Source organism: Ranitomeya imitator, chromosome 5 (assembly GCF_032444005.1).
Source record: "Ranitomeya imitator isolate aRanImi1 chromosome 5, aRanImi1.pri, whole genome shotgun sequence".
Taxonomy (NCBI): Eukaryota; Metazoa; Chordata; class Amphibia; order Anura; family Dendrobatidae; genus Ranitomeya; species Ranitomeya imitator.
Window position 1 is genome coordinate 337,085,133 of NC_091286.1, and position 27,571 is coordinate 337,112,703.

Genomic DNA, 27,571 nt, shown 5'->3' on the forward strand with positions numbered 1-27,571 from the left:
GTGACGTCACCGCTGTACTTTACGGCCAACGCTCAGTCAGTGCTGGAAGCTGAAGGCGAGGGACCTGACCAGACACCGGGAATGTAAGTATGTAGTGTTTTTTTACATTTACAACGGTAACCAGGGTAAACATCGGGTTTCTAAGCTTGGCCCTACGCTTAGTAACCCGATGTTTACCCTGGTTACCCGGGGACTTCAGGATCGTTGGTCGCTGGAGAGCTGTCTTGTGTGACAGCTCTCCAGCGACCAAACAGTGACGCTGCAGCGATCGACATCGTTGTCGGTATCGCTGCAGCGTCGCTTAAGGTACCGTCACACATAGCGACGCTGCAGCGATACCGACAACGATCCGGATCGCTGCAGTGTCGCTGTTTGGTCGCTGGAGAGCTGTCACACAGACAGCTCTCCAGCGACCAACGATCCCGAGGTCCCCGGTAACCAGGGTAAACATCGGGTAACTAAGCGCAGGGCCGCGCTTAGTAACCCGATGTTTACCCTGGTTACCATCCTAAAAAGTAAAAAAACAAACGCTACATACTTACCTACCGCTGTCTGTCCTCGGCGCTCTGCTTTCCGGCTGACCGACGCTCACAGCCAGAGCAGGAGGAGAGCAGAGCACAGCGCTGGAGGACAGACGGCTGTAGGTAAGTATGTAGTGTTTGTTTTTTTACTTTTAGGATGGTAACCAGGGTAAACATCGGGTTACTAAGCGCGGCCCTGCGCTTAGTTACCCGATGTTTACCCTGGTTACCAGCAAAGACATCGCTGAATCGATGTCACACACGCCGATTCAGCGATGTCTACGGGGAGTCCAGCGACGAAATAAAGTTCTGGACTTTCTTCCCCGACCAGCGATCTCCCAGCAGGGGCCTGATCGCTGCTGCCTGTCACACTGGACGATATCGCTAGCGAGGACGCTGCAACGTCACGGATCGCTAGCGATATCGTCTAGTGTGACGGTACCTTTAGTGTGACGGTACCTTTACTTCTTGTGTGTCACTGTTCTCCACTGCCCTTATCTAATCTTATACTTGGTTAACCTCATGCTGCCCCAACCCCCTACTTACAATGTATGAAACTGAAAGTGAAAATGTGTTGCAAATTCTTAGTAGTGAAGCTCCTCCTCTAGACTAGATGTTTGGTGTGCGTCTTCCAAGCATCTCACAGCTGCTACTCAGAAGAGGAAGGTTGTAAGAAGTATTATCCTTTCAACAAACTTTGCATCAGTTACATAGTTATTAAGGTCGAAGGAAGACTATAAGTCCATCTAGTGCAACCCATAGCCTAACCTAACATGCCCTAACATGTTGATCCAGTTAACTGAGTTCATGAGGAATAACAGTATTACTGACCACTATATCGGTTGTACGACCTGGCAATAATTTTGTACAATTGTTTTTAGGAAAAACAATTGTCATTTGGATTGTGTATGCAGAATTAAAAACCTGAGAATGTCAAAGAAGCGTCACATTAAATCAGCTGTATTTGAATATTTCACCATCACTCAAGATAGAAAACATGTCTGTCAGTGTACGACAAATGATCCAGACGAAAACAAATGCTGTGAAGCCAAGATCAATGCATATTCAGGCAAAGATAAAAATGCTCCTACCAGAGCTTCTAATCTAAAGATACATTTACAGCGCTTTCATCCAGAAGTACTGAAAGCAGTGGATGAGAAAGACTGCATCCAAACCAATGAACCAGTGCCCAGCTCTTCCAGCCAAACAAAGGAGCAGAGAACTTTGCAGCCATCAGTTGCAAGATATTTTGTCAGTGACAAAGTTACTGTGACAATGACAGTAGATACAGTGCCGGCAAAAAAAATCTTTACACTTGCGCAGCCAAAAAAAACTTTACATATAAAATCCACATCATAATTTCACTTTTTAAAAGTGTACACAATGGGGGAGATAATAAAAAACTGTCTAATATTAAAGCTGGCTTTGTTGCAAATATCAACCAATCAACGCTCAGTTTTTACTTCTCTGGTTAAGCGAAAGCTGCACTCTGATTGGTTGTTATGTGCAGCCCAGCCAGTTTTGCTATTAGGCAGTCTTTTATTATCTCCCTCAGTTTTTTATTATTTCCCACAATGGGTCGAAAGAAGCTTAAAATGGAAGAGAAATCCCGTGCCTTGACTCTGCTCGAGAAGGGGGATTCGGTGATTGCTGTAGCTAGAGATCTGGGAGTGTCAAGAGAAGCAATTTATCAACTGAAGCGGTCGACGGCATCATTGCCTCCTGTGATGGTACCGCAGAGGAAGTCAGGCTCTGGCGCACCTAAGAAGACCAAGGACTGATAAGCTTCTGAAGCATGAAGTGATGTCACATCCTTCTATAACTGCTGTTGAACTAAAGTTAAGTACCCTATGCTCCTCCAGAACATCGCAACTAGGACAATTCGTCACCGCCTGCAGAAGGACCTGGGTCTACCAAGTTGCCGTGCCGCAAAGAAGCCCCTGCTCACAGCAGCAATGAAAAAGAAAAGGCTTGCCTTTTGTAAGAAATATCAAGATTGGACATCTTAAGAGTGGAAGAAAGTGATGTTTAGTGATGAGAGCACTTTCAGGCTGGTCAGGGGAGGCTCAAAGGTTGTGTGTCGTCCAAGTACCGTGTCACGGTATGACCCAAAATATACAGTACTAAAGGAGGTGCTGAAGACACTGTGGGTAAGCATGAACTCCACATACTTAGCCAGCCTTGCTGAATCCATGCCTAAACAACTGCAGATGGTGATAAAATGTAAGTGTGACATGACAAAATACAAATTATAATAAAATATCCACAATAAAACACTTGAATCCACTTGAATATTAAGATTTTGTGGTTTCATTGAACTTGTAAAGATTTTTTTTGTCGGCACTGTACATTTAAAAATCATCATAATGCTTGTTGTAAAGGATAGTGTGCCTATTTCATTATTTTCACGACCAGCTTTTATGTGTCTGAATGGGGAAATGGCCCGCAAGCATGGTGTTTCTCTGGAGAGAGAGAGTATTAGAAAATTAGTAATCGAAGAAGCTTCTAAACAAAAGGAAGAACTTAAAAAAACTCTCAAGGGACGCTTTCTGTTTCTTAAAATGGATGCCTGCACACGTCACAGAGTGAACTATTTTGCCATCAATGTCCGATTTGTTTGTGACAAAAATGAAATAGTTACCAAGACATTGGCAGTAAAAGACACCAAAGCTCATCACACCAGTGAGTTTCTCCAGGTCTTGGTGGAAAAGGTTCTGCAAGACTATGAACTTAAAAAAGAGCAAGTTCTTTCTGTCGTAACTGACAATGCTTCAAATATGATAAGTACTATTAAGCTAATGAATGAGAGTAATGATGGTGACCAGCAGCTAGAAGAACATTCTGGGTCCACAGACACAGAAATGTTTGAAATAGAGGAACAAAGTATTGTAACTGAGGAGCAAACTGAAGTTGCTTCAGATGAACAGCAACATGATAGTTTAGATGATCTTGTTGAAACTGTGTCAATACTTTCTTTCATTCATCACATGCGCTGTGTTGTGCATACGCTACAGCTGGCTATAAGAGACAGTCTGCAAGAGGGACATGCTGCTGCACTGATTGGCAAGGTGAGAAAATTGGCTACTGTTGCCAGAACCCCTAAAGTTGACTCAATTTTGAAGAGACCTGCTGGAAAAGGGGCAATTATTGATCAAGCCACATGATGGGACAGTACTTACTTAATGATTCAGCGCTTGGTTGAACTGAAAACCTTTCTTGTAGACCTGGCTAACCCTCAACTGACGCTAAATAAAAGTCAGTGGAATCAGGTGACTGAGCTGGAAAAATTGCTAGAGCACCCATTTACAGTGACTAAAAAATTACAAGCAGAGGACTTAACTCTAGATATTTTCTTAAAGGAGTGGAAGAACATGATGTTTCGCCTGTCCCAAAGAGGAGGGTTAATTACAAGTGGCATTGCTACATCAATGAAATGGAGAGAGGAGCTACTATTACAAAATAACATTCTTTTGGCAGCTGTTTATGTAGACCCAATGCATCGGATTCTTCTAGATGATCAACAGGTTCGTTGTGACGGCCCCACGAGCGTCCGACTCAGAGCTAATAGCATTAATCAGAGGTACTGAGCCTCATAAAGAAAAATGTTCTGCAGGATGTACCAGGAGGAGAAGGGGAAAGCTTCTATTTTCCTGCTTCTCAAAGAAGTCAGACGGCTCGTACAGAACGACTTTCAACCTGAAGGGTCTGAACAAATTCTTGAAGATTCCAAAATTCAAGATGGAATCAATAAAATCAGCAATTCAACTGCTCTTTCCGGGTTTCTATATGGCCGTCCTAGACCTGAAGGACGCATATTACCACGTGCCAATACACGTAGCGTTCTGGAAATGAGTGGTGGTACCAGTAGGGGGCACCACAAGGCAGCTCCAGCACAAGGCCCTTCCCCTTGGCCTGACAGTGGCCCCTCGTGTATTCACAAAGTTAATAGCAGAGGTTACGGCCCACCTCAGGGAAAGAAACAGACTGGTCAAACCATACCTTGAACGACTTCCCGATAGTAGACCGTTCTTTCATTCGCTGCCACAGTCAAGTGAGAGACATAGCCACCATCTTAGAAAGCTTAGGGTGGTGTTTGAACCTTGAAAAATCAAGGTTGGATCCACAAAGAACACATCTTTCTAGGACTCTTACTCGACTCTTGTGAGCAAGATTGTCGCCTACCAGAGCAAAAGAAGGAAAAGTTGCTCAATTTTCTTTCCAGATCAATACGAGATCCAGTGATGTCCCTCAGAAGGGCTATGTCCCTCCTCGGCTCCCTGACCTCATGTACCCCGGCAGTGAAATGAGCCAGATCCACTCAAGAGTTGCAGGGGTTTATCTTGGAAAGCCAACGTTCCTTGCAGGGGTATCTGGAGGGTACACTGACACAGAGGCGTAGCTAGAGCTTTTGCCACCCGGGGCTGTTCCCGAGTTTGGCGCCCCCCCTCCCCCGGCTCAATACACACAAAGGTTACCAAAAATGGTTCTCCTGTTTTGTAGAACTTAAACTGGGCCTAATGGTGTCACCCCCACATGCCAAACCTGTGACTTAATACCACCACACCATGACCAGACCACATAGTGACCGAATAATACTACATACAAGGGACAAATACCACAACACCATTTCCAGACCACATATTACTACCACATAGTGACTGAATACTACAATTCTGATCAGTAATAAAAAAAAACACAATACTATCACCATAAGTGCCAGTATTCAAAGGAGATCTGTACTTAGTATGCAGTGTCTGTGTAGAGGTAATACAGAGATCACTGGTGGTATTATACACAGGAACTCTGTATATAATGTATAGATAATACAGTGATCACTGGTGACATTGTACACAGGACCGCTGTATATAGTATATAGTGTCAGTGTATAGGTAACACTGACTCACCAGTGACGTCTCTAAGTGAAGTCCTTCATCTTTCATCCAGCACAGACCGCCATCATTCCTTCCAGCCAGGACTCGTTTCTGCAGGAAATAACACAGTTATCTCGAGCTCCGCTTGCAGAACACATTACTTAATCTTTCACAACTTCTACATTACATCACATGAAGAAAAAAAGGTGATATAGTGTCACTCTGCACAGTAACAGGACCGCCTCCCCATTTAAAACAGTATACTCAAAAAATAAAATAAATACATCACTGCAGTAATAATATCCCTTAATTAGCCCCTATGGTAACACTATTCCCCACCCTGGCCCCATTTATCTCATTCCTGGCTCCAGCCATATGTTCTCACATCCTGCCCTCATGAGTATCCATTCTACCCCATATGATCTCCCCATCCTGCCCCACCAGCCTCCATCTTATCCGTCCAGCCCCATGATCCAATCCTGCCCCGTGTCTCCAATCATGCCCCGTATCTACATTCTGCCCATGCCTCAAGTCCTGCCCCCAGTGTATCCAGCAATCTGCCCCAGTGTGTCCAGCATATTACCCCCAGGTTGTCCAGCAATCTGCCCCAGTGTGTCCAGCATATTACCCCCAGTGTGTCCAGAAATCTGCCCCAGTATGTCCAGCACTGCCCCCAGTGTGTCCAGCAATCTGCCCCAGTGTCCAGCATTGCCCCAGTGTGTCCAGCAGTCTGCCCCAGTGTGTCCAGCATATTACCCCCAGTGTGTCCAGCATATTACCCCCAGTGTCCAGCATTGCCCCAGTGTGTCAGCATATTACCCCCAGTGTGTCCAGCAATCTGCCCGTGTCCAGCATTGCCCCAGTGTGTCCAGCATATTACCCCCAGTGTGTCCAGCATATTACCCCCAGTGTGTCCAGCATATTACCCCAGTGTCCAGCATTGCCCCAGTGTGTCCAGAAATCTGCCCCAGGGTCTCCAGCATTGCCCCAGTATGTCCAGAAATCTGCCCCAGTGTGTCCAGAAGTCTCCCCCAGGGTCTCCAGCATTGCCTCAATGTGTCCAGAAATCTGCCCCAGGGTCTCCAGTATTGCCCCAGTGTGTCCAGCAAGCTGCCCCATGGTCTCCTGTATTGCCCCAGTGTGTCCAGCATTCTTCCCCATGGTCTCCAGTATTGCCCCAGTGTGTCCAGCATTCTGCCCCATGGTCTTCAGTATTGCCCCAGTGTGTCCAGCAATCTGCCCCATGGTCTCCAGTATCGCCCCGGTGTGTCCAGCATTCTGCCCCATGGTCTCCAGTATCGCCCCAGTGTGTCCAGCATTCTGCCCCATGGTCTCCAGTATTGCCCCAATGCGTCCAGCAATCTGCCCCATGGTCTCCAGTATTGCCCCGGTGTGTCCAGCATTCTGCCCCATGGTCTCCAGTATTGCCCCAGTGTGTCCAGCATTCTGCCCCATGGTCTCCAGTATTGCCCCAGTTTGTCCAGCAATCTGCCGCATGGTCTCCTGTATTGCCCCAGTGTGTCCAGCAATCTGCCCCATGGTCTCCTGTATTGCCCCAGTGTGTCCAGCATTCTGCCCCATGGTCTCCAGTATTGCCCCAGTGTGTCCAGCAATCTGCCCCATGGTCTACAGTATTGCCCCAGTGTGTCCAGCAATCTGCCCCATGGTCTCCAGTATTGCCCCAGTGTGTCCAGCAATCTGCCCCATGGTCTCCAGTATTGCCCCGGTGTGTCCAGCAATCTGCCCCATGGTCTCCAGTATTGCCCCGGTGTGTCCAGCAATCTGCCCCATGGTCTCCAGTATTGCCCCAGTGTGTCCAGCAATCTGCCCCATGGTCTCCAGTATTGCCCCAGTGTGTCCAGCATTGCCCCCAGAGTCAGACATAAAGAAAAAAAAAAAAAAGTAAAATCCTCACCTCTCCCGTTCCTAGCGCAGGTCCGGTGCAGTCAGCGTCTCTCCGGCTCTGCGACGCTCAGGACAGAGAGGCTGAGCGGCGTGCACAGTGATGACGTCATCGCGCCCTCTGCTCTGAGACGTCGCAGAGTCAGAGGACGCTGTAGCTGCCGCAGGAACCAGGAGAGGTGAGTATTAGAGCGGGGGGCGGGGGCCCGGGGGTGGGGGGAGCCTGGTCGTGGCGGCGGACGGCGCCGCCCGAAGATTTAAAGGAGCGTCTTTTTTTTTTTCTTCTTCTTTCTCCTCCTGCAGCGCCGGCCGCCCCCCGCATTGTGCCGCCCGGGGCGGACCGCCCCCCCCACACCCCCTCTTCCTACGCCACTGCACTGACACCACCTCAGGAGGTTATACATTCACTTCGCTGGTGGTTGCAGATGATGTCCCATCGGGAGGGGGTCCCATGGTTTCGTCACGTCAACAGGGTAGTTCCCACAGACGCCAGTCCCAGGGGGTGGGGAGCTCATCTGGATGACAATCTGGTTCAGGGAATGTGGTCAGCAGTAGAAAAGAAAGCCGCCTCAAATATGTGGGAACTTCTGGCAGTAGAGAATGCATTGCAGAGTCTCCTACCGTTCCTGCTATGCCATCATGTAAAATATTGTCAGACAATCAAGTCACAGTTGCATACCTAAATCATCAGGGGGGTACATGGTCCTGCTCCCTAATATATGTTACCAAACAAATTTTCAGCCTTGCGGGGAGAAACATCCTGTCACTATCTGCACTTCACATCAGGAGAAAGGACAATATAACAGCAGATTTTTGAGCCGCAGACCACTTCTGCAGGGTGAATAGACCCTCAAAACAGCAATATTCAGACGTCTAGTGGACATGTGGGGGCAGCCAGAAATCGACCTTTTTGCCACTCGGCAGACCAGCAAAGTGCAGAGGTTCTGCTCCCTGAACCAAGGAGAAAATCCTCAGGCTGTAGACACTTTTCTGATCAAATGGGACTTCACCCTGGCCTACGCCTTTCCCCTGGTCTGTCTAAGGCTGGCGTCACACTAGATAGAGTTTTACGGACGTATGAAAGGCGCAAAAACTACGCATTGCACACAGACCAATGATTCTCTATGGGGCAGCTCCTATCTGGCGTATATTTGACAGCCGTAGAAAATCGCAGCATGCTGCGTTCGTCAGCGTACTGCGCAAAAAATCCGCCAATGAAAGTCTATGGGTGCGCAAAAAATACGGATTACACACAGACCAGCAGTGTGACTTGCGAAAAATACGCCAGACATCTCCAGGTGACAGGAAATGTGCCAAGCCCTCAATCAGGAAGCTTAGACATGCTAATTAGCTGAAAAAGCCAGACAGACATCCCAGAAGTCTGGCGTACGCCTCCACGGAGCAAGCAGCATGGCATCCATCATAAATGTCGATATGCTCCTGGTCCAAGAAAGGCCCGAAATTTGGGACCAACGTGATGCAAACCGAGCAAGGAAAGAGGCTGCTTGGAGGAGAATCTGTGGGATCCTTTTTCCAGATTATGAGCAGCGGCCACGTGAGGGCCAGAGGCAAATAAGTAAGTACACTCATGTTTCTCAATTAATTTTGTAAACTGCAGTAATTACAATATTTTGACGCTATTATTATTTTTCTTATTCTGATTTTGTATATACAGTCATGGCTAAAATTTTTGAGAATGACACCAAAATTATATTTTCACATGATCTGCTGCCCTCTGGTTTTTATTAGTGTTTGTCTGATGTTTATATCACATACAGAAATATAATTGCAATCATATTATGAGTACTAATAGGTTATATTGACAGTTAGAATGAGTTAAGGTACCGTCACACTTAGCGACGCTGCAGCGATACCGACAACGATCCGGATCGCTGCAGCGTTGCTGTTTGGTAGCTGGAGAGCTGTCACACAGACCGCTCTCCAGCGACCAACGATGCCGGTAACCAGGGTAAACATCGGGTAACTAAGCGCAGGGCCGCGCTTAGTAACCCGATGTTTACCCTGGTTACCATCCTAAAAGTAAAAAAAACAAACACTACATACTTACCTACAGCCGTCTGTCCTCCAGCGCTGTGCTCTGCACTCCTCCTGTACTGTCTGTGTGAGCACAGCGGCCGGAAAGCAGAACGGTGACGTCACCGCTCTGCTTTCCGGCTGACCGACGCTCACAGACAGTACAGGAGGAGAGCAGAGCACAGCGCTGGAGGACAGACAGCTGTAGGTAAGTATGTACTGTTTGTTTTTTTTACTTTTAGGATGGTATCCAGGGTAAACATCGGGTTACTAAGCGCGGCCCTGTGCTTAGTAACCCGATGTTTACCCTGGTTACCAGTGAAGACATCGCTGAATCGGTGTCACACACGCCGATTCAGCGATGTCTGCGGGGAGTCCAGCGACGAAATAAAGTTCTGGACTTTCTTCCCCGACCAGCGACAGCACAGCAGGGGCCTGATCGCTGCTGCCTGTCACACTGGACGATATCGCTAGCGAGGACGCTGCAACGTCACGGATCGCTAGCGATATCGTCTAGTGTGACGGTACCTTTAATGCAGCAAGTCAATATTTGCAGTGTTGACCCTTCTTCAAGACCTCTGCAATTCTCCCTGGCATGCTCTCAATCTACTTCTGGACCAAATCCTGACTGATAGCAGTCCATTCTTGCATAATCAATGCTTGCATTTTGCCAGAATTTGTTGTTTTTTGTTTGTCCACCCGTCTCTTGATGATTAATAATAATAATAATAATTTTATTTATATAGCGCCAACATATTCCGCAGCGCTTTACAAATTATAGAGGGGACTTGTACAGACAATAGACATTACAGCATAACAGAGATCACAGTTTAAAATAGATACCAAGAGGAGTGAGGGCCCTGCTCGCAAGCTTACAAACTATGAGGAAAAGGGGAGACACGAGAGGTGGATGGTGACAATTGCTTTAGTTATTCGGACCAGCCATAGTGTAAGGCTCAGGTGTTCATGTAAAGCTGCATGAACCAGTTAACTGCCTAAGTATGTAACAGTACAGACACAAAGGGCTAATAACTGCATAAAGTGTATGAGAACATGATGCGAGGAACCTGATTATGTTGTGTTTTTTTTTTTTTTTTTTTTTTTTTTTTTTTAATAGGATGATTGACCACAAGTTCTCAATGGGATTAAGATCTGGGGAGTTTCCAGGCCATGGACCCAAAATCTCTATGTTTTGTTCCATGAGCCATTTAGTTATCACCTTCGCTTTATGGCAAGGTGCTCCATCATGCTGGAAAAGGCATTGTTGGGCGCCAAACTGCTCTTGGACGGTTGGGAGAAGTTGCTCTTGGAGGACATTCTGGTACCATTCTTTATTCATGGCTGTGTTTTTAGGCAAGACTGTGAGCGAGCCGATTCCCTTGGCTGAGAAGCAACCCCACACATGAATGGTTTCAGGATGCTTTACAGTTGGCATGAGACAAGACTGGTGGGAGCGCTCACCTCTTCTTCTCCGAATAAGCTGTTTTCCAGATGTCCCAAACAATCGAAAAGGGGATTCATAAGAGAAAATGACTTTGTTCCAGTCCTCAACAGTCCACAGAATATTTTGCAGAATATCAGTCGGTCCCTGATGTTTTTTCTGGAGAGAAGTGGCTTCTTTGCTGCCCTCCTTGAAACCAGGCCTTGCTCAAAGAGTCTCCGCCTCACAGTGTGTGCAGAAGCACTCACACCAGCCTGCTGCCATTCCTGAGCAAGCTCGGCACTGCTGGTAGTCCGATCCCACAGCTGAAACAGTTTTAAGATACGGTCCTGGTGCTTGCTGGTCTTTCTTGGGCGCCCTGGAGCCTTTCTGACAACAATGGAAGCTCTCTCCTTGAAGTTCTTGATGATGCAATAGATTGTTGACTGAGGTGCAATCTTTGTAGCTGCGATACTCTTCCCTGTTAGGCCATTTTTGTGCAGTGCAATGATGGCTGCACGTGTTTCTTCAGAGATAACCATGGTTAACTGAAGAGAAACAATGATACCAAGCACCAGCCTCCTTGAAGTGTCCAGTGATGTCATTCTTACTTAATCATGACTGATTGATCGCCAGCCCTGTCCTCATCAACACCCACACCTGTGTTAATGGATCAATCACTAAAGCGATGTTAGCTGCTCCTTTTAAAGGGAACCTGTCACCTGAATTTGGCGGGACTGGTTTTGGGTCATATGGGCGGAGTTTTCGGGTGTTTGATTCACCCTTTCCTTACCCGCTGGCTGCATGCTGGCTGCAATATTGGATTGAAGTTCATTCTCTGTCCTCCGTAGTACATGCCTGCACAAGGCAAGATTGCTTTGCGCAGGCGTGTACTATGGAGGACAGAGAATGAGCTTCAATCCAATATTGCAGCCAGCATGCAGCCAGCGGGTAAGGAAAGGGTGAATCAAACACCCGAAAACTCCGCCCATATGACCCAAAACCAGTCCCGCCAAATTCAGGTGACAGAGTCCCTTTAAGGCAGGACTGCAATGATGTTGAAATGTGTTTTGGGGGTTAAAGTTCATTTTCTGGGCAAATATTGACTTTGCAAGTACAGTAATTGCTGTTAAGCTGATCGCTCTGACATTCAAGAGTATATGCAAATTGCCATTAGAAAAAATGAAGCAGTAGACTTTGGAAAAATTAATATTTGTCTCATTCTCAAAATTTTTGTCCATGACTGTATATTGCACCATTTATTTCATGGTGCTGGACATGAGAAAGGGGTTACGTACAGCATTTATAGATGTCGGTTACAGTAAACAAATTTACAATGACAGACTGGTATAGAGGGGAGAGGACCCTGTCCTTGTGTACTTACATTCTCTGGTGTTCCCCTTTTATGGTATTGTGGTATTTGTGTGTTTAATTTTATTACTGAAGATACTTAAGGTACCTTCACACATAACGATATCGTTAACGATATAGTTGCTTTTGGTGACGTTGCAACGATATCGTTAAGGAAATCGCTATGTGTGACAGCGACCAACGATCAGGCCCCTGCTGTGCCATCGTTGGTCGCTGAACAAAGTCCAGAACTTTATTTCGTCGCTGGATCTCCCGTGGACATTGCTGGATCGGCGTGTGTGACACCGATCCAGCGATGTCTTCACTGGTAACCAGGGTAAACATCGGGTAACTAAGCGCAGGGCCGCGCTTAGTAACCCGATGTTTACCCTGGTTACCATCCTAAAAGTAAAAAAAACAAACAGTACATACTTACCTACCGCTGTCTGTCCCCGGCGCTGTGCTCTGCACTCCTCCTGTACTGGCTGTGAGCGTCAGTCAGCCGGAAAGCAGAGCGGTGACGTCACCGCTCTGCTTTCCGGCCGCTGTGCTCACAGCCAGTACAGGAGGAGTGCAGAGAAGCACAGCGCCGGGGACAGACAGCGTTAGGTAAGTATGTACTGTTTGTTTTTTTTACTTTTAGGATGGTAACCAGGGTAAACATCGGGTTACTAAGCGCGGCCCTGCGCTTAGTTACCCAATGTTTACCCTGGTTACCGGCATCGTTGGTCGCTGGAGAGCGGTCTGTGTGACAGCTCTCCAGCGACCAAACAGCGACGCTGCAGCGATCCGGATCGTTGTCGGTATCGCTGCAGCGTCGCTTAATGTGAAGGGGCCTTTAGTAAGAAATGCAGCTTACTAGGACCAATTACAATCTGGGAAATCACTGACACCTTGTGGTACCACTGCACAATGGCCTTATACATTATTTTCTTCTCTGTCATTGCAGTGGAAGATGTTATGAGACGTTGGCGCAGCATTCCGGACCAGTACCGGATAGAAAGGCAGCAGCGGGCCAGAAGTGGGTCATCTGCTTCGGCAACACACAAATTCATATATTTTGACCGGCTGTCCTTTCTGGATCCCAGTATGGATATCAGACCATAAGTACAAACCTCACACCACATTACACATATGTTTTGAATGCTCATAGATGACTTTTTTTTAATTTAATTTTTACATTTTCATAACAGAATGGAATCCAACCACACTGAAAGGGAGACAACAGGGGCCGAATCCGAGCCATTGATCGATCCTGTTGGGGAAGGAGAAGAGGTGTCTGGCCCATCTACGGCTCCTTCCATGTGTATCCCTCCGGATACATCTTCGGCTGCCCCTCATATTCCACAACCACCTGGGCCAGATGCTGCATCCCCACCCACAGATGCCACAGCAGCAGCCCCACTGTTCTGCTGGAGCCCTCACCACAGCCTCCTGTGACCTCAAGCCGTGGCCGCAGAAGGAGAGAGCTAATTAAAAGTCGAAGTAATGTGGACACTGGTGTGCTAAATTATTTGGCCAGAGCTGCTCAGGATGAGGAGGCATTTTTGCGTCGCCTGGCCCGGTATCTCCGTCCCCTACCCTGTGAGGTGAGGCTACGTGTGAGAGGGTGCTTTCAAATCCGTCTTGATGCATGCAGCACCCCCCAATAGCCCTTATGATTTGTTTGAGTACATTGAGAGGTGGCAGCTGTTACCACGTAACCTCATGCGTATGCAAACAACTCAACAAGTGCATGCTCAAGAGGGATCTGAAGCACCTCCACGTTTGCCTACACCTCAACCCTTTCCCCACCAAAACCCACCAATGCCTACACCTTACCAAATGGCATCCGTCCAGCAACCTTACCAATATAGCCACTTGTCTAGACCCAGAGTTGGAGGCTGGTCCCAACCTGGGTTTGGACGACATGGCCATATTGGTGGGGGGTATGACTCACGTGACTTGTACTATCCTCATGATGCCCATACTATCAACCCTTATGGCCAGTACTCAACTGGGCAATCTGAGCATGGTCAGATTTTGGAGCAGGCCCAACAGGGTGAAGGACAATTGGCCCAACAAAGGCCACAAGAGCAGCAACCCGAACGGCCGCCATCACCTCCACCAACATATCAAAATCTTTTAAAATGTTTTTTTTTCTGGTTGCAAATTTTATGGGATATCCACAAATTGTTAATCTGCTGTGATAGCAATATTTGTTTTGTTCTTTACTTTGGCCAAGTTTAAATTGCCACAAAAGCCATATGATGGCAATATGGTCTTATAACTACCAAATTTGGCTTATGCTATAATTTATAAAAACTAATCAACAAGCTAATTTCTGTTTGTTTGAACAATCATTATTACACCATACACAATTCATCAATTGTTAAACATCTCTAAAATAAGTCAAATCAAAACACAGTAAAATAAGAATTTTATATTTGTGGATGTATATGTACAGTACAGACCAAAAGTTTGGACACACCGTCCTATTTAAAGATATTTTTCTGTATTTTCATGACTATGAAAATTGTAAATTCACACTGAAGGCATCAAAACTTTGAATTAACACATGTGGAATTATATACTTAAAGGGACTCTGTCACCTGAATTTAGAGGGAACAATTTTCAGCCATAGGGGCGGGGTTTTCGGGTGTTTGACTCACCCTTTCCTTACCCGCTGGCTGCATGCTGGCTGCAATATTGGATTGAAGTTCATTCTCTGTCCTCTGTAGTATACGCCTGCACAAGGCAATCTTGCCTTGCACAAAAAAGTGTGAAACAACTGAAATTATGTCTTATATTCTAGGTTCTTCAAAGTAGCCACCTTTTGCTTTGATGACTGCTTTGCACACTCTTGGCATTCTCTTGATGAGCTTCAAGTGGTAGTCACCGGAAATGGTCTTCCAACAATTTTGAAGGAGTTCCCAGAGATGCTTAGCACTTGTTGGCTCTTTTGCCTTCACTCTGCAGTCCAGCTCACCCCAAACCATCTCGATTGGGTTCAGGTCTGGCGTAGCACCCCATCACTCTCCTTGGTCAAATAGCTCTTACACAGCCTGGAGGTGTGTTTGAGGTCATTGTCCTGTTGAAAAATAAATGATGGTCCAACTAAACGCAAACCGGATGGAATAGCATGCCGCTGCAAGATGCTGTGGTAGCCATGCTGGTTCAGTATGCCTTCAATTTTGAATAAGGAACAACACCGTATGCACTACCCGAAGAGGTGCCAGAGTAGGGTCCCACACCATATATCAAGTAAAAATAATGAGCTCTGACTAGCGGTGGATACCGCGTCTTTGCCTGCCAAGCCAGCACGCCACTCCTTTTGGGCTCCTATTTATTACCGGAAGAACCTAGAATATAAGACATATTTTCAGTTGTTTCACACTTTTTTGTTAAGTATATAATTCCACATGTGTTAATTCATAGACTTCAGTGTGAATGTACAATTTTCATAGTCATGAAAATACAGAAAAATCTTTAAATGAGACGGTGTGTCCAAACTTTTGGTCTATACTGTAGGTAAAAAATAACAAATCACATCAGCATTATCTTGCCAGGGAGTAGCACCCTGAGGTGAAATAAAAAAATTTGTAAAAATATCCCGCACTTTGATTCCAGAAAGGGGGCGACGTTGAGGAAGGCCATGTGGTGTAGGCCTACCCACATTGGCCAACATGTCTTCACCACTATCAGCTGAGGAGCACTCATGAATTCTTGTGAAGTTGTGTAAAACAACACAAGCTCTTACTACTTACATTTGCCTCATTCAACTGAATGGCAGACTGGAGGACCCGCCATTTGGTACACAGAATGCCAAATGCGCACTCCACCAGTCGCCGCGCCCGTGAAAGTCTCAAATTAAACACCCGTCGGTGGTCCAGGTTGCGCCGGGGATAAGGCCTCATGACATGCCTGGTCAACTGAAAGGCCTCATCTGCCACAAGTACATATGGCACTGCTTCAGCATTGGAGCCTGGGAGTTGTCGTGGTGGTGGGAGGTCTAACTGGTTTTCACGTAGCTGTCAACTCATAATGGATGAATTGAAGACTCTGGAGTCTCCAGTTCACCCATAGGCTCCAATATCTACAATTATAAACCTGTAGTGACTGTCAACTACAGCTAACAGAACTACAGAGAAACACTGCTTATAAATGTAGAATTGGGAGCCAGAGTTCGGCGGCTTACGCACCCTGATATGTTTCCCATCCAGGGCTCCAATGCAGTGAGGGAAATCGCAAGTGTCATTAAATCCACGGGCTATTTTCAGCCAATCCTCCCTTTTGGGCTCCGGCATCGCATGTTTGTGAAGTTTTTCCCATATTTGAATACATGTATCCCGCACTATGCCGGAAATAGTGGACCTCCCAGTTAGAAATTCCAGAAGGATTCTGGCATAAGACAATCCAGTTGACAGGAAGCTGAAAGCACACACAAAAAAAAATTAGCAATGTAAGAATGCTTAATAAAAAGCATAGTAAAGACAAGTAATATCTATATACATAATTGTCTAAGGGGTACTTCCGTCCGTCTGTCTGTCCTTCTGTCACAGATATTCAATCAGCGACAGGCACAGTCCGGAAGAAAATGGCCGCTCTATACTCCCCGCAGTCAGTGGCCAGTGCCCGCTCCCTGCAGTCAGTGTCCCCGGCGCTCCGCTCCCCGTAGTCAGTATCCCCGGCGCTCCGCTCCCCGCAGTCAGTCTCCCCGGCGCTCCGCTCCCTGCAGTCAGTGTCCCCGGCGCTCCGCTGCTTACTCCCCGCAGTCAGTGTCCCCGGTGCCCGCTCCATACTCCCCTCCCCTATTAACCCTGTCTGTCCCCAACCTTTTACTATTGATGCTGCCTATGCGGCATCAATAGTAAAAGAAAGTAATGTTAAAAATAGTACAAAAACAAAAAACCTGCTATACTCACCCTCCGTTGTCCGCTGAGCCGCTCGCGCCTGCCGCCATCTTCCTTTCCCAGCGATGCTTTGCGAAATTACCCAGAAGACCTAGCGGTCTCGCGAGACCGCTAAGTCATATGGATAATTTCGCAAAGCATTCGGGGAACGCAAGATGGCGGCAGCCGTGCGCCCATCTGCACACCGCCGTTGGATCCGAGGAAGCGGAGAGACGGGACGCTGTGGAGCAGTGACCAGAATGGTGAGTATGTTCAACTACAAGGGGCCCTCGGATCGTTAGCGGAGTATGTTTATTTTTTTAACCTGTGACATACGTGGCTCGGTAATATAGTACGTCACTGGGCAATATCCTACGTGGCTCTGTGCTGTATACTACAACGCTGGGCAATATACTACGTGACTGGGCAATATACTACGTGGCTGGGCAATATACTACGTCGCTGTGTAATATACTACGTAGCTGGGCAATATACTACGTAGCTGGACAATATACTACGTGACTGGGCAATATACTACATGGCTGGGCAATATACTACGTGGCTCTGTGCTGTATACTACGCGGCTCTGTGCTGTATACTACGTGGCTGGCCAATATACTACGTCGCTGTGCAATATACTATGTGGTATAAATTGCAAATTAAGTATACTATGTGGCTCTGTGCTGTATACTACGTCACTGTGCAATATACTACGTGGCTGGACAATATACTACGTGCCTCTGTGCTGTATACTACGTGGCTGGGCAATGTACTACGTCACTGGGCAATATACTACGTGCCTCTGTGCTGTATACTACGTCGCTGGGCAATATACTACGTGGCTCTGTGCTGTATACTACGTGGCTGTGCAATATACTACGTCGCTGTGCAATATACTACATGCCTCTGCTGTATACTACGTGGCTGGGCAATATACTACGTCACTGGGCAATATACTACGTGGCTCTGTGCTGTATATACTACGTCGCTGGGCAATATACTACGTCAATGGGCAATATACTATGTGGCTGGACAATATACTACGTGGACATGCATATTCTAGAATACCCGATGCGTTAGAATCGGGCCACCATCTAGTGAGGATATAAAAAGGCAGGAGACCAGTGTACCTTCCTAAATTTCCACTGGATACTAACATTTACCATTTTCAACATATTTGTCTGATTTCTTAAAAATCTATTAATATAATTTAAATATGATGCTATAAAAATCAAAATAGTACAGAAAACATCATCAATATATAGTATGTGAGGATGGTGAATACATACCGTAAGGTAAGGAGAAGACGCTCCTCTGCAGATATGCATTTCCGCATCTTGGTATCCTGATACGTTATTCCTGGACGTACTGTCTCCAACAAGATGTCAAAAGGTGGTAATTGTCATGCGACAGTACTGAAAGAATTTGTCCGGATGTGTCCGCAGAGCTGTATACAGCCTGTGAAAATGCCATTTAGTGAGGCGTTGCCTCCAAAGTGGTTGCACCCACATTCTTCTCCTTCGCGGATCCACTATCACGGGCTATGGCTGGCCAAAGCAATGTGACAACACCCAGTTAAATAACACCCTCTGATTTGGGGTGAAATACAGGAGGTCACACATGTTGCCAAGGTACCACCAAAACACCTACACAAGCACAGCAACAAAATGGCCAGATGGGAGGGTGTCACCTGTTGTAGAGGCCTTGAATAGGGTTGCTGATGATGATTTCAATTAATTTCAGGCCTCAAAACCGTTAAATGTCCATTTTGTAAGATGGGGGGAAAAAAAAAGCATTAGGCTAGGTTTACATTGCGTTAGGGCAATCCGTTTAGCGCATACGCTAGCGGATTGCGCTAACGCAATGTCCCAAAAGGGATCGCGTTTGTCGATCCCGCTAGCGCAGATACCCGATCTGCGCTAGCAATGAACAGACCTCGGACGCTGCTTGCAGTGTCCGAGGTCCGTCCGAAACTAACGGGACATCGCTAGAGCATGCCAAAAATGGCATGCGCTAGCGATGCGCTAGAGGTCCTTTAGCACATTGCAGTCAATGGGTGCGCTAATGGATCCGTTACATAGCGTTAATTGTGACAATTGCGCCATATAACGGAGTCTGCTAGCGGACACCCATTAACGCAATGTGAACCTAGCTTTACGGATGTCATATGGATTACATACGGAGGAAGACATGCATAAAATACGCAGCCACACCCTGCCTACGGATTACATATGGATCACTGTTTTGGGATCATTTATGCGTATTACGCCTGTAAAAAACGGACCGTATTTCCCTACGCTAAGTGTGACTCTGGCCTAATACCAGTAGTTTTCAGGAAGATCAGGCAAGACAGTTCAAGGCAGTAGTACTCATAGCCCCCTTTTGGTCCAAGAGGCCCTGGTTCTTTTGGCCGAGGAACATGTCAATCACAGAACCATGGGTCCATCCTGGATCTTCTAGCTCAAGGGCTCGTGTTCCATCCTCAGGTGACTGGGCTGCACTTATCAGCCTGGAACTTGAAAGGTCAGTGCTACCTGGTCTCTACCTTGTTTGCTAGTAGGAAGCCGGTCACTGGAAAAAAATCTTGGAGTTCCTACATAAGGGGCAGGAACAGGGCCTAGCGATTAGTACCTTGGAAGTTCAGGTATCAGCCTTATGGGCTCTGTATAATTACAACCTCATGGGTGATCATTGGGTGGTCAGGTTTGTTAAGGCATGCGCTAGATCCAGACCAGTCGTGGTGGCCATGGTCCCTCCATGGGACTTGAACCTGCTCTTGAATGCTTTGACAGAAACCCCTTTGAGTCTTTAACTGAAGGATACATCAAACTGGTTACATTAAAAACTATACTCTTAGTAGCCCTTACATCAGCATGGAGAGTAAGCAATACACAGGCCCTCTCAGCAGATCCTCCCATTACCATGGTAATAGACGATAGGCAGGGTCAGGTTTTAAAACTACCCTATCTGCCTAAAGAGGTATCTAGGTTCAATAGCTCACTAGAGATATCTCTACCTTCCTTCTGTCCTAACCCAAAGAATTATAGGGAAAGGAAAATCCATACCCTAGATGTCAGGAGATGCCTTCTTCACCATTTGTTGGCAACAAAACCTTGGAGGAAGGATAGGACTCTGTTTATCTCCTTCCAGGGTTCTAGGAAAGGGACGGGAGTCTTGAAGGGTACCCTATCCAGATGGTTGAAAAAAAAGCTATCGGATTGGCCTATGTAGGCACAGGAAGACCGTTCCCTGATGACCTGAGGGCCCACTCTACAAGAGCGATGGCAACGTCTTGCGCTGAAAGAGCAGACGTGTCCATAGAACATATACAAGTGTGTACACTAACTCGGAGGTCCTCTCATGCTCTCTAATCCACTGATGGGGAAAGAGGACCGCCCTTTTTATTTTGAAGGTTTCCTGTCCCTGAAGGGCGGATTCCCTCTCTCGTTGGTGCTGTCATGGGTTCCATAAAAAACACATTACCGGTAAGTAATATACATGTTTTTTGGCCTCCACACCATGGCAATAAAAGGCGACAATATACTGTATCTACCCCAAAATGATCTCAATATAAAGCTCCCTGCGCAAAAAGAAAAGCCCTCACGCACAAATAAGCCCTTCCGTTACATGTCTCAGAAGGCGATAAAAGAAAAAAAATTCTTACAAAGTTCCCAATTTGTGTTCCCCTTCCCTCCCACCACAAAAAAAAACTACACATTTGGTATCTGCGTCCTCAAATTGATCTAGCGAATCATATTGCCAGGTCAATTTTACCATATAGTGTGAACATGGTCAATAAAAACAATTGTGTTATTTCACTGTACTTGGATTTTTTTCCCATATTCCAGTACACTGTAGTAGAATCAATGAGGTTATTCAAATGGACAAGTCATCCCACAATAAACAAGCCCTCATACAGCTATATTGACGGAAAAATAAATTAATGGCTTTTGCCCAGGGGTGAAGGGGTTAACCTATTTAACCCCTTTCTGACGTCAGAAGCCCCTTTTTGAGGTGGGCTCCGGCAGTGAACCCACCTCAAAGCCGCGACATGTCAGCTGTTTTCAGCAGCTGACATGTGTAATCAATAGGTGCGAGTGGAATTGTGATCCGCCCGTGCCTATTATCTAGTTAAATGCCGCTGTCAAACTCTGACAGCGGCATTTAGCAAGCGCTTCCAGCCATCAGGCCGGAAATACGCGCACTGCTGACCCCGTCACGTAATCTGGGGTGGTGCAGCGGCATGACAACCAGGTCTTTTTAAGACCTCTATGGTTGTTGATGCCAGATTGCTATGAGCGCCACCCTGTTCAGAGCAGAGGCGATCGAGTTGTGGCAGCTTCTAGTCTCCCATGGAGGCTATTGAAGCATGGCAAAAGTAAAAAAAAAAAATTTGTTTAAAAATATGAAGAAAAAAAAAAAAAAGTTCAAACCACCCCCCTTTCGCCCCATTCAAAATAAAACAATAAAAATAAAAACAAACCTACATATCTTTGGTATCGCCATGTTCAGAATCGCCCGATCTATCAATAAAAAAAAAGGATTAACCTGATCGCTAAACTGTAAATCAAAACGCCAGAAATCCTTTTTTTTTGTTGCCGCAACATTGCATTAAAATGCAATAACGGGCGATCAAAAGAACGTATCTGCACAAAAGTGGTATCATTAAAAACATCAGCTCGGCGCAAATAAAATGAGCCCCCACCCGACCCCAGATCACGAAAAATGGAGACGCTACGGGTATCGGAATTGCATAATTTTATTTTTTTTTTAGCAAACTTTGGAATTTTTTTTCACCACTTAGATAGAAAGAACCTAGACATGTTTGGTGTCTTTGAGATCCTTGTGGGATTGCACTTTTTTTTGCAATTTCGACACACTTGGAATTTTTTTCTTTTTCGAGTATACGACATGGTAAAACCAATGGTGTCTTTCAAAAGTACAACTCATTCCGCAAAAAATAAGCCCTCACATGGCCATATTGACGGAAAAATAAAAAAGTTATGGCTCTGGGAAGAAGGGGAGTAAAAATTGAAAACGCAAAACCGAAAAAAGCTCCAGTCATGAAGGGGTTAATCTATCAATATTATTGAGCAGAATTTAGTATGCTGATGCCTCCCTATCTCCAATATAAGCTCTCACACACAGCCACCCTTCATACAATGAGCCCCCATATAGCACCTCCTAAATACAGTATGAGCCCCAATATATATAGGCACACATCCCATACAAAAATGGAAGAGAAGGTCCATGAGGACTGGGCTCCAGCACCAATGGAAAATAATGTTAACATACTGTAATTCTTAATTGTGCAATTAATAGGGATCGGCAAACGTGCTCTGTGATACTCACTTTGATCTCACTCGAGTATCTGGATTCTCGGATATGCTCGGCACTCGAATAACATTGGCTGGTACTTTGATTTGAAGCTCGAATCCCTGCCCTGTATATTTGGCACCTGTTTGGCAGGCAATCTCTCCATGCTTATTGGCTGTTTTATAACAGTCTTGGTAGAGGGATTACTGTGATTGGCTGGCCGCATTACCTCCTCAGGAGGTTATAAAAGGACTGGCACCGCAGCTTTACGGATGCCATTCCACAGCTGGAGGACAGTTCTGATTTGAGATTGAGGAGCTATCCAGTCCTGTGTGCACAGATTAAAGGGAACCCGTCACCTGAATTTGGCGGGACCGGTTTTCGGTCATATGGGCGGAGTTTTCAGGTGTTTGATTCACCCTTTCCTTACCTGCTGGCTGCATGCTGGCTGCAATATTGGATTGAGGCTGTGTGCACACGTAGCAGATTTTTCACGGTTTTTCGCTATAAAAACGCTATAAAACCGCGAAATAACGCTCACATTAAGCATCCTATTTAATAGAATGCAATCCGCATTTTTTGTGCACATGCTGCATTTTTTTCCTGAGCGGATTCGCATTCCAGAAAAAAACGCAGCATGTTCATTAAATTTGCGGAATCGCGGGGATTCCGCACACCTAGGAATGCATTGATCTGCTTGCTTCCTGCATGGGACTATGCCCACCATGCGGGAAGTAAGTAGATCATGTGCGGTTGGTACCCAGGGTGGAGGAGAGGAGACTCTCCTCCACGGACTGGGCACCATATAATTGTTAAAAAAAAATAATTAAAATAAAAAAATCGTGATATACTCACCTTCGATGGCCCCCGGAGTCTTCCTGCCTCTCAGCGCTGCATGCGGCCGCTTCCGTTCCTGTAGATGGTGTGTGAAGGACCTGCGATGACGTCGAGGTCACATGACCACGATGACGTCGCTGTCACGTGACCGCGACGTCATCGAAGGTCCTGCACACACACCATCTATAGGAACGGAAGCCGCTGAGGAGATCGGCTGTTTGCGGTAGGTGAGTATAACCATTTTTTTAATTTTTTTTTAAATTATTTTTAACATTCTATCTTTTACTATTGATGCGGCATAGGCTGCATCAATAGTAAAAAGTTGGTCACACTTGTCAAACACTGTTTGACAAGTGTGACCAACCTGTCAATCAGTTTTCCAAGCGGTGCTACAGATCGCTTGGAAAACGCTAGCATTCTGCAAGCTAATTATGCTTGTAAAACGCTAGGTTTCTGCAGGAATATGCATGCCAATTCCGCATGCGATATATCCGCGGCAGGAGGCGCAGAATTGCCGTGGAAATTTCCGCGGCAATTCTGCAACGTGTGCACTTAGCCTGAAGTTCATTCTCTGTCCTCTGTAGTGCAATCTTGCCTTGCGCAGGCGTGTACTACGGAAGACCGAGAATAAACTTCAATCCAACATTGCGGCCAGCACGCAGCCAACGGGTAAGGAAAGGGTGAATCAAACACCCGAAAACTCCGCCCATATGACCGAAAACCAGTCCCGCCAAATTCAGGTTAACTAATCCGAGTCCTCTAGTGTTGATGCTGCACCATCATACTAACAGTCCTAAGGGCTACTCTTGTGCTTGCTGTTTGTATCAGATACATTCTGCATTTAGCCTAGGAACAGTTGCAGGAACAGGGAGAGAGACCGAATACACCACCTAGGCAAGGCTTCGAGCTTTGCAGTTCGTTGCTAAATATATAGTTCCTTTTTTGGGGGAGGGGGTGGCGTGAAAACATTGACTATATTGTCATCTATAGAGTATTGCATGCTTTGTGTTACATTGCAGTGATATTGAACTCCAAAAGAGCGTTGATTATATTTATCAGTTCAGTTATACATATATGCTAACCACCTTAGGGAGAGACCCAAGTTGGGCTAAATGTAGCGGGACGAAAGAGACCGAAAAGCCCTCTACTTAAAGGAAATACATAGTGGATGCTTTCCTGAAACGGAAAGTACTTGCAAGCAGCATAATACAAAGAATAGCAGGTTTACCCAGAATCCTTTGCAGTAGGCGGAGCTATGTAAATCATCTCTTTCCACCCCAGTCTAATCCACAGCGCTTGGAACCGCCAAGCGTGCAATGCTGCGGATTAGTTTCTAAATTTACACAGCCAACCAATTCCTACCTGTGGACACGTGTTTCGGGCTTTAGGCCCTCATCAGCACAGGGCTGGAATTGGTTGGCTGTGTAAATTTAGAAACTAATCCGCAGCATTGCACGCTTGGCGGTTCCCACCGCTGTGGATTAGACTGGGGTGGAAAGAGATGATTTGCATAGCTCCGCCTACTGCAAAAGATTCTGGGTAAACCTGCTATTCTTTGTATTATGCTGCTTGCAAGTACTTTCCGTTTCAGGAAAGCATCCACTATGTATTTCCTTTAAGTAGAGGGCTTTTCGGTCTCTTTCGTCCCGCTACATTTAGCCCAACTTGGGTCTCTCCCTAAGGTGGCTAGCATATATGTATCGCTTGCTCACCGAGCCCCACTCCATACAGCCAACCAATTCCAGCCCTGTGCTGATGAAGGCCTAAAGCCCGAAACACGTGTCCACAGGTAGGAATTGGTTGGCTGTGTAAATTTAGAAACTAATCCGCAGCATTGCACGCTTGGCGGTTCCAAGCGCTGTGGATTAGACTGGGGTGGAAAGAGATGATTTACATAGCTCCGCCTACTGCAAAGGATTCTGGGTAAACCTGCTATTCTTTGTATTATGCTGCTTGCAAGTACTTTCCGTTACTTTCCACTATGTCAGTTCAGTTAGTCAGCCATACATTTTTCCATGCTTTGTGCTACATTACGGTGGTATTAATCTCCAAAACACTGTTTTAACTGGTGCAGGTGACATACATATACATACATATATATATATATATATATACACATATACATATACATACATACATACATTATATATATACAGTGGGGCAAAAAAGTATTTAGTCAGTCAGCAATAGTGCAAGTTCCACCACTTAAAAAGATGAGAGGCGTCTGTAATTTACATCATAGGTAGACCTCAACTATGGGAGACAAACTGAGAAAAAAAAATCCAGAAAATCACATTGTCTGTTCTTTTAACATTTTATTTGCATATTATGGTGGAAAATAAGTATTTGGTCAGAAACAAAATTTCATCTCAATACTTTGTAATATATCCTTTGTTGGCAATGACAGAGGTCAAACGTTTTCTGTAAGTCTTCACAAGGTTGCCACACACTGTTGTTGGTATGTTGGCCCATTCCTCCATGCAGATCTCCTCTAGAGCAGTGATGTTTTTGGCTTTTCTCTTGGCAACACGGACTTTCAACTCCCTCCAAAGGTTTTCTATAGGGTTTAGATCTGGAGACTGGCTAGGCCACTCCAGGACCTTGAAATGCTTCTTACGAAGCCACTCCTTCGTTGCCCTGGCGGTGTGCTTTGGATCATTGTCATGTTGAAAGACCCAGCCACGTTTCATCTTCAATGCCCTTGCTGATGGAAGGAGGTTTGCACTCAAAATCTCACGATACATGGCCCCATTCATTCTTTCATGTACCCGGATCAGTTGTCCTGGCCCCTTTGCAGAGAAACAGCCCCAAATCATGATGTTTCCACCACCATGCTTTACAGTAGGTATGGTGTTTGATGGATGCAACTCAGTATTCTTTTTCCTCCAAACACGACATGTTGTGTTTCTACCAAACAGTTCCAGTTTGGTTTCATCAGACCATAGGACATTCTCCCAAAACTCCTCTGGATCATCCAAATGCTCTCTAGCAAACTTCAGACGGGCCCGGACATGTACTGGCTTAAGCAGTGGGACACGTCTGGCACTGCAGGATCTGAGTCCATGGTGGCATAGTGTGTTACTTATGGTAGGCCTTGTTACATTGGTCCCAGCTCTCTGCAGTTCATTCACTATGTCCCCCCGCGTGGTTCTGGGATTTTTGCTCACCGTTCTTGTGATCATTCTGACCCCACGGGGTGGGATTTTGCGTGGAGCCCCAGATCGAGGGAGATTATCAGTGGTCTTGTATGTCTTCCATATTCTAATTATTGCTCCCACTGTTGATTTCTTCACTCCAAGCTGGTTGGCTATTGCAGATTCAGTCTTCCCAGCCTGGTGCAGGGCTACAATTTTGTTTCTGGTGTCCTTTGACAGCTCTTTGGTCTTGACCATAGTGGAGTTTGGAGTCAGACGGTTTGAGGGTGTGCACAGGTGTCTTATTATACTGATAACAAGTTTAAACAGGTGCCATTACTACAGGTAATGAGTGGAGGAAAGAGGAGACTCTTAAAGAAGAAGTTACAGGTCTGTGAGAGCCAGAAATCTTGATTGTTTGTTTCTGACCAAATACTTATTTTCCACCATAATATGCAAATAAATTGTTAAAAAAACAGACAATGTGATTTTCTGGATTTTTTTTTCTCAGTTTATCTCCCATAGTTGAGGTCTACCTATGATGTAAATTACAGACGCCTCTCATCTTTTTAAGTGGTGGAACTTGCACTATTGCTGACTGACTAAATACTTTTTTGCCCCACTGTATATATATATATATATATATAGATATATATATATGTTCACACACATATATATATATACACATATATTATATACTAGATTGTGGCCCGATTCTAACGCATCGGATATTCTAGATAGAATATGCATGTCCCCGTAGTATATGGACAATGATGATTCCATAATTCACGGCAGACTGTGCCCGTCGCTAATTTGGTCGAGGCAACCTTTATGACATCATCGTCTCCATGGCAACCATTATGACATCTATGTCGATACTGTGCCCGTCGCTGATTGGTCGAAGCAACCTTTATGACTTCATCGTCGCCAATCTGTGCCCGTCGCTGATTGGTCGAGGCCTGGCGGCCTCGACCAATGAGAGACGTGGGATTTCCAGGACAGACAGACAGAAAAACCCTTAGACAATTATACAGGTCCTTCTCAAAAAATTAGCATATAGTGTTAAATTTCATTATTTACCATAATGTAATGATTACAATTAAACTTTCATATATTATAGATTCATTATCCACCAACTGAAATTTGTCAGGTCTTTTATTGTTTTAATACTGATGATTTTGGCATACAACTCCTGATAACCCAAAAAACCTGTCTCAATAAATTAGCATATCAAGAAAAGGTTCTCTAAACGACCTATTACCCTAATCTTCTGAATCAACTAATTAACTCTAAACACATGCAAAAGATACCTGAG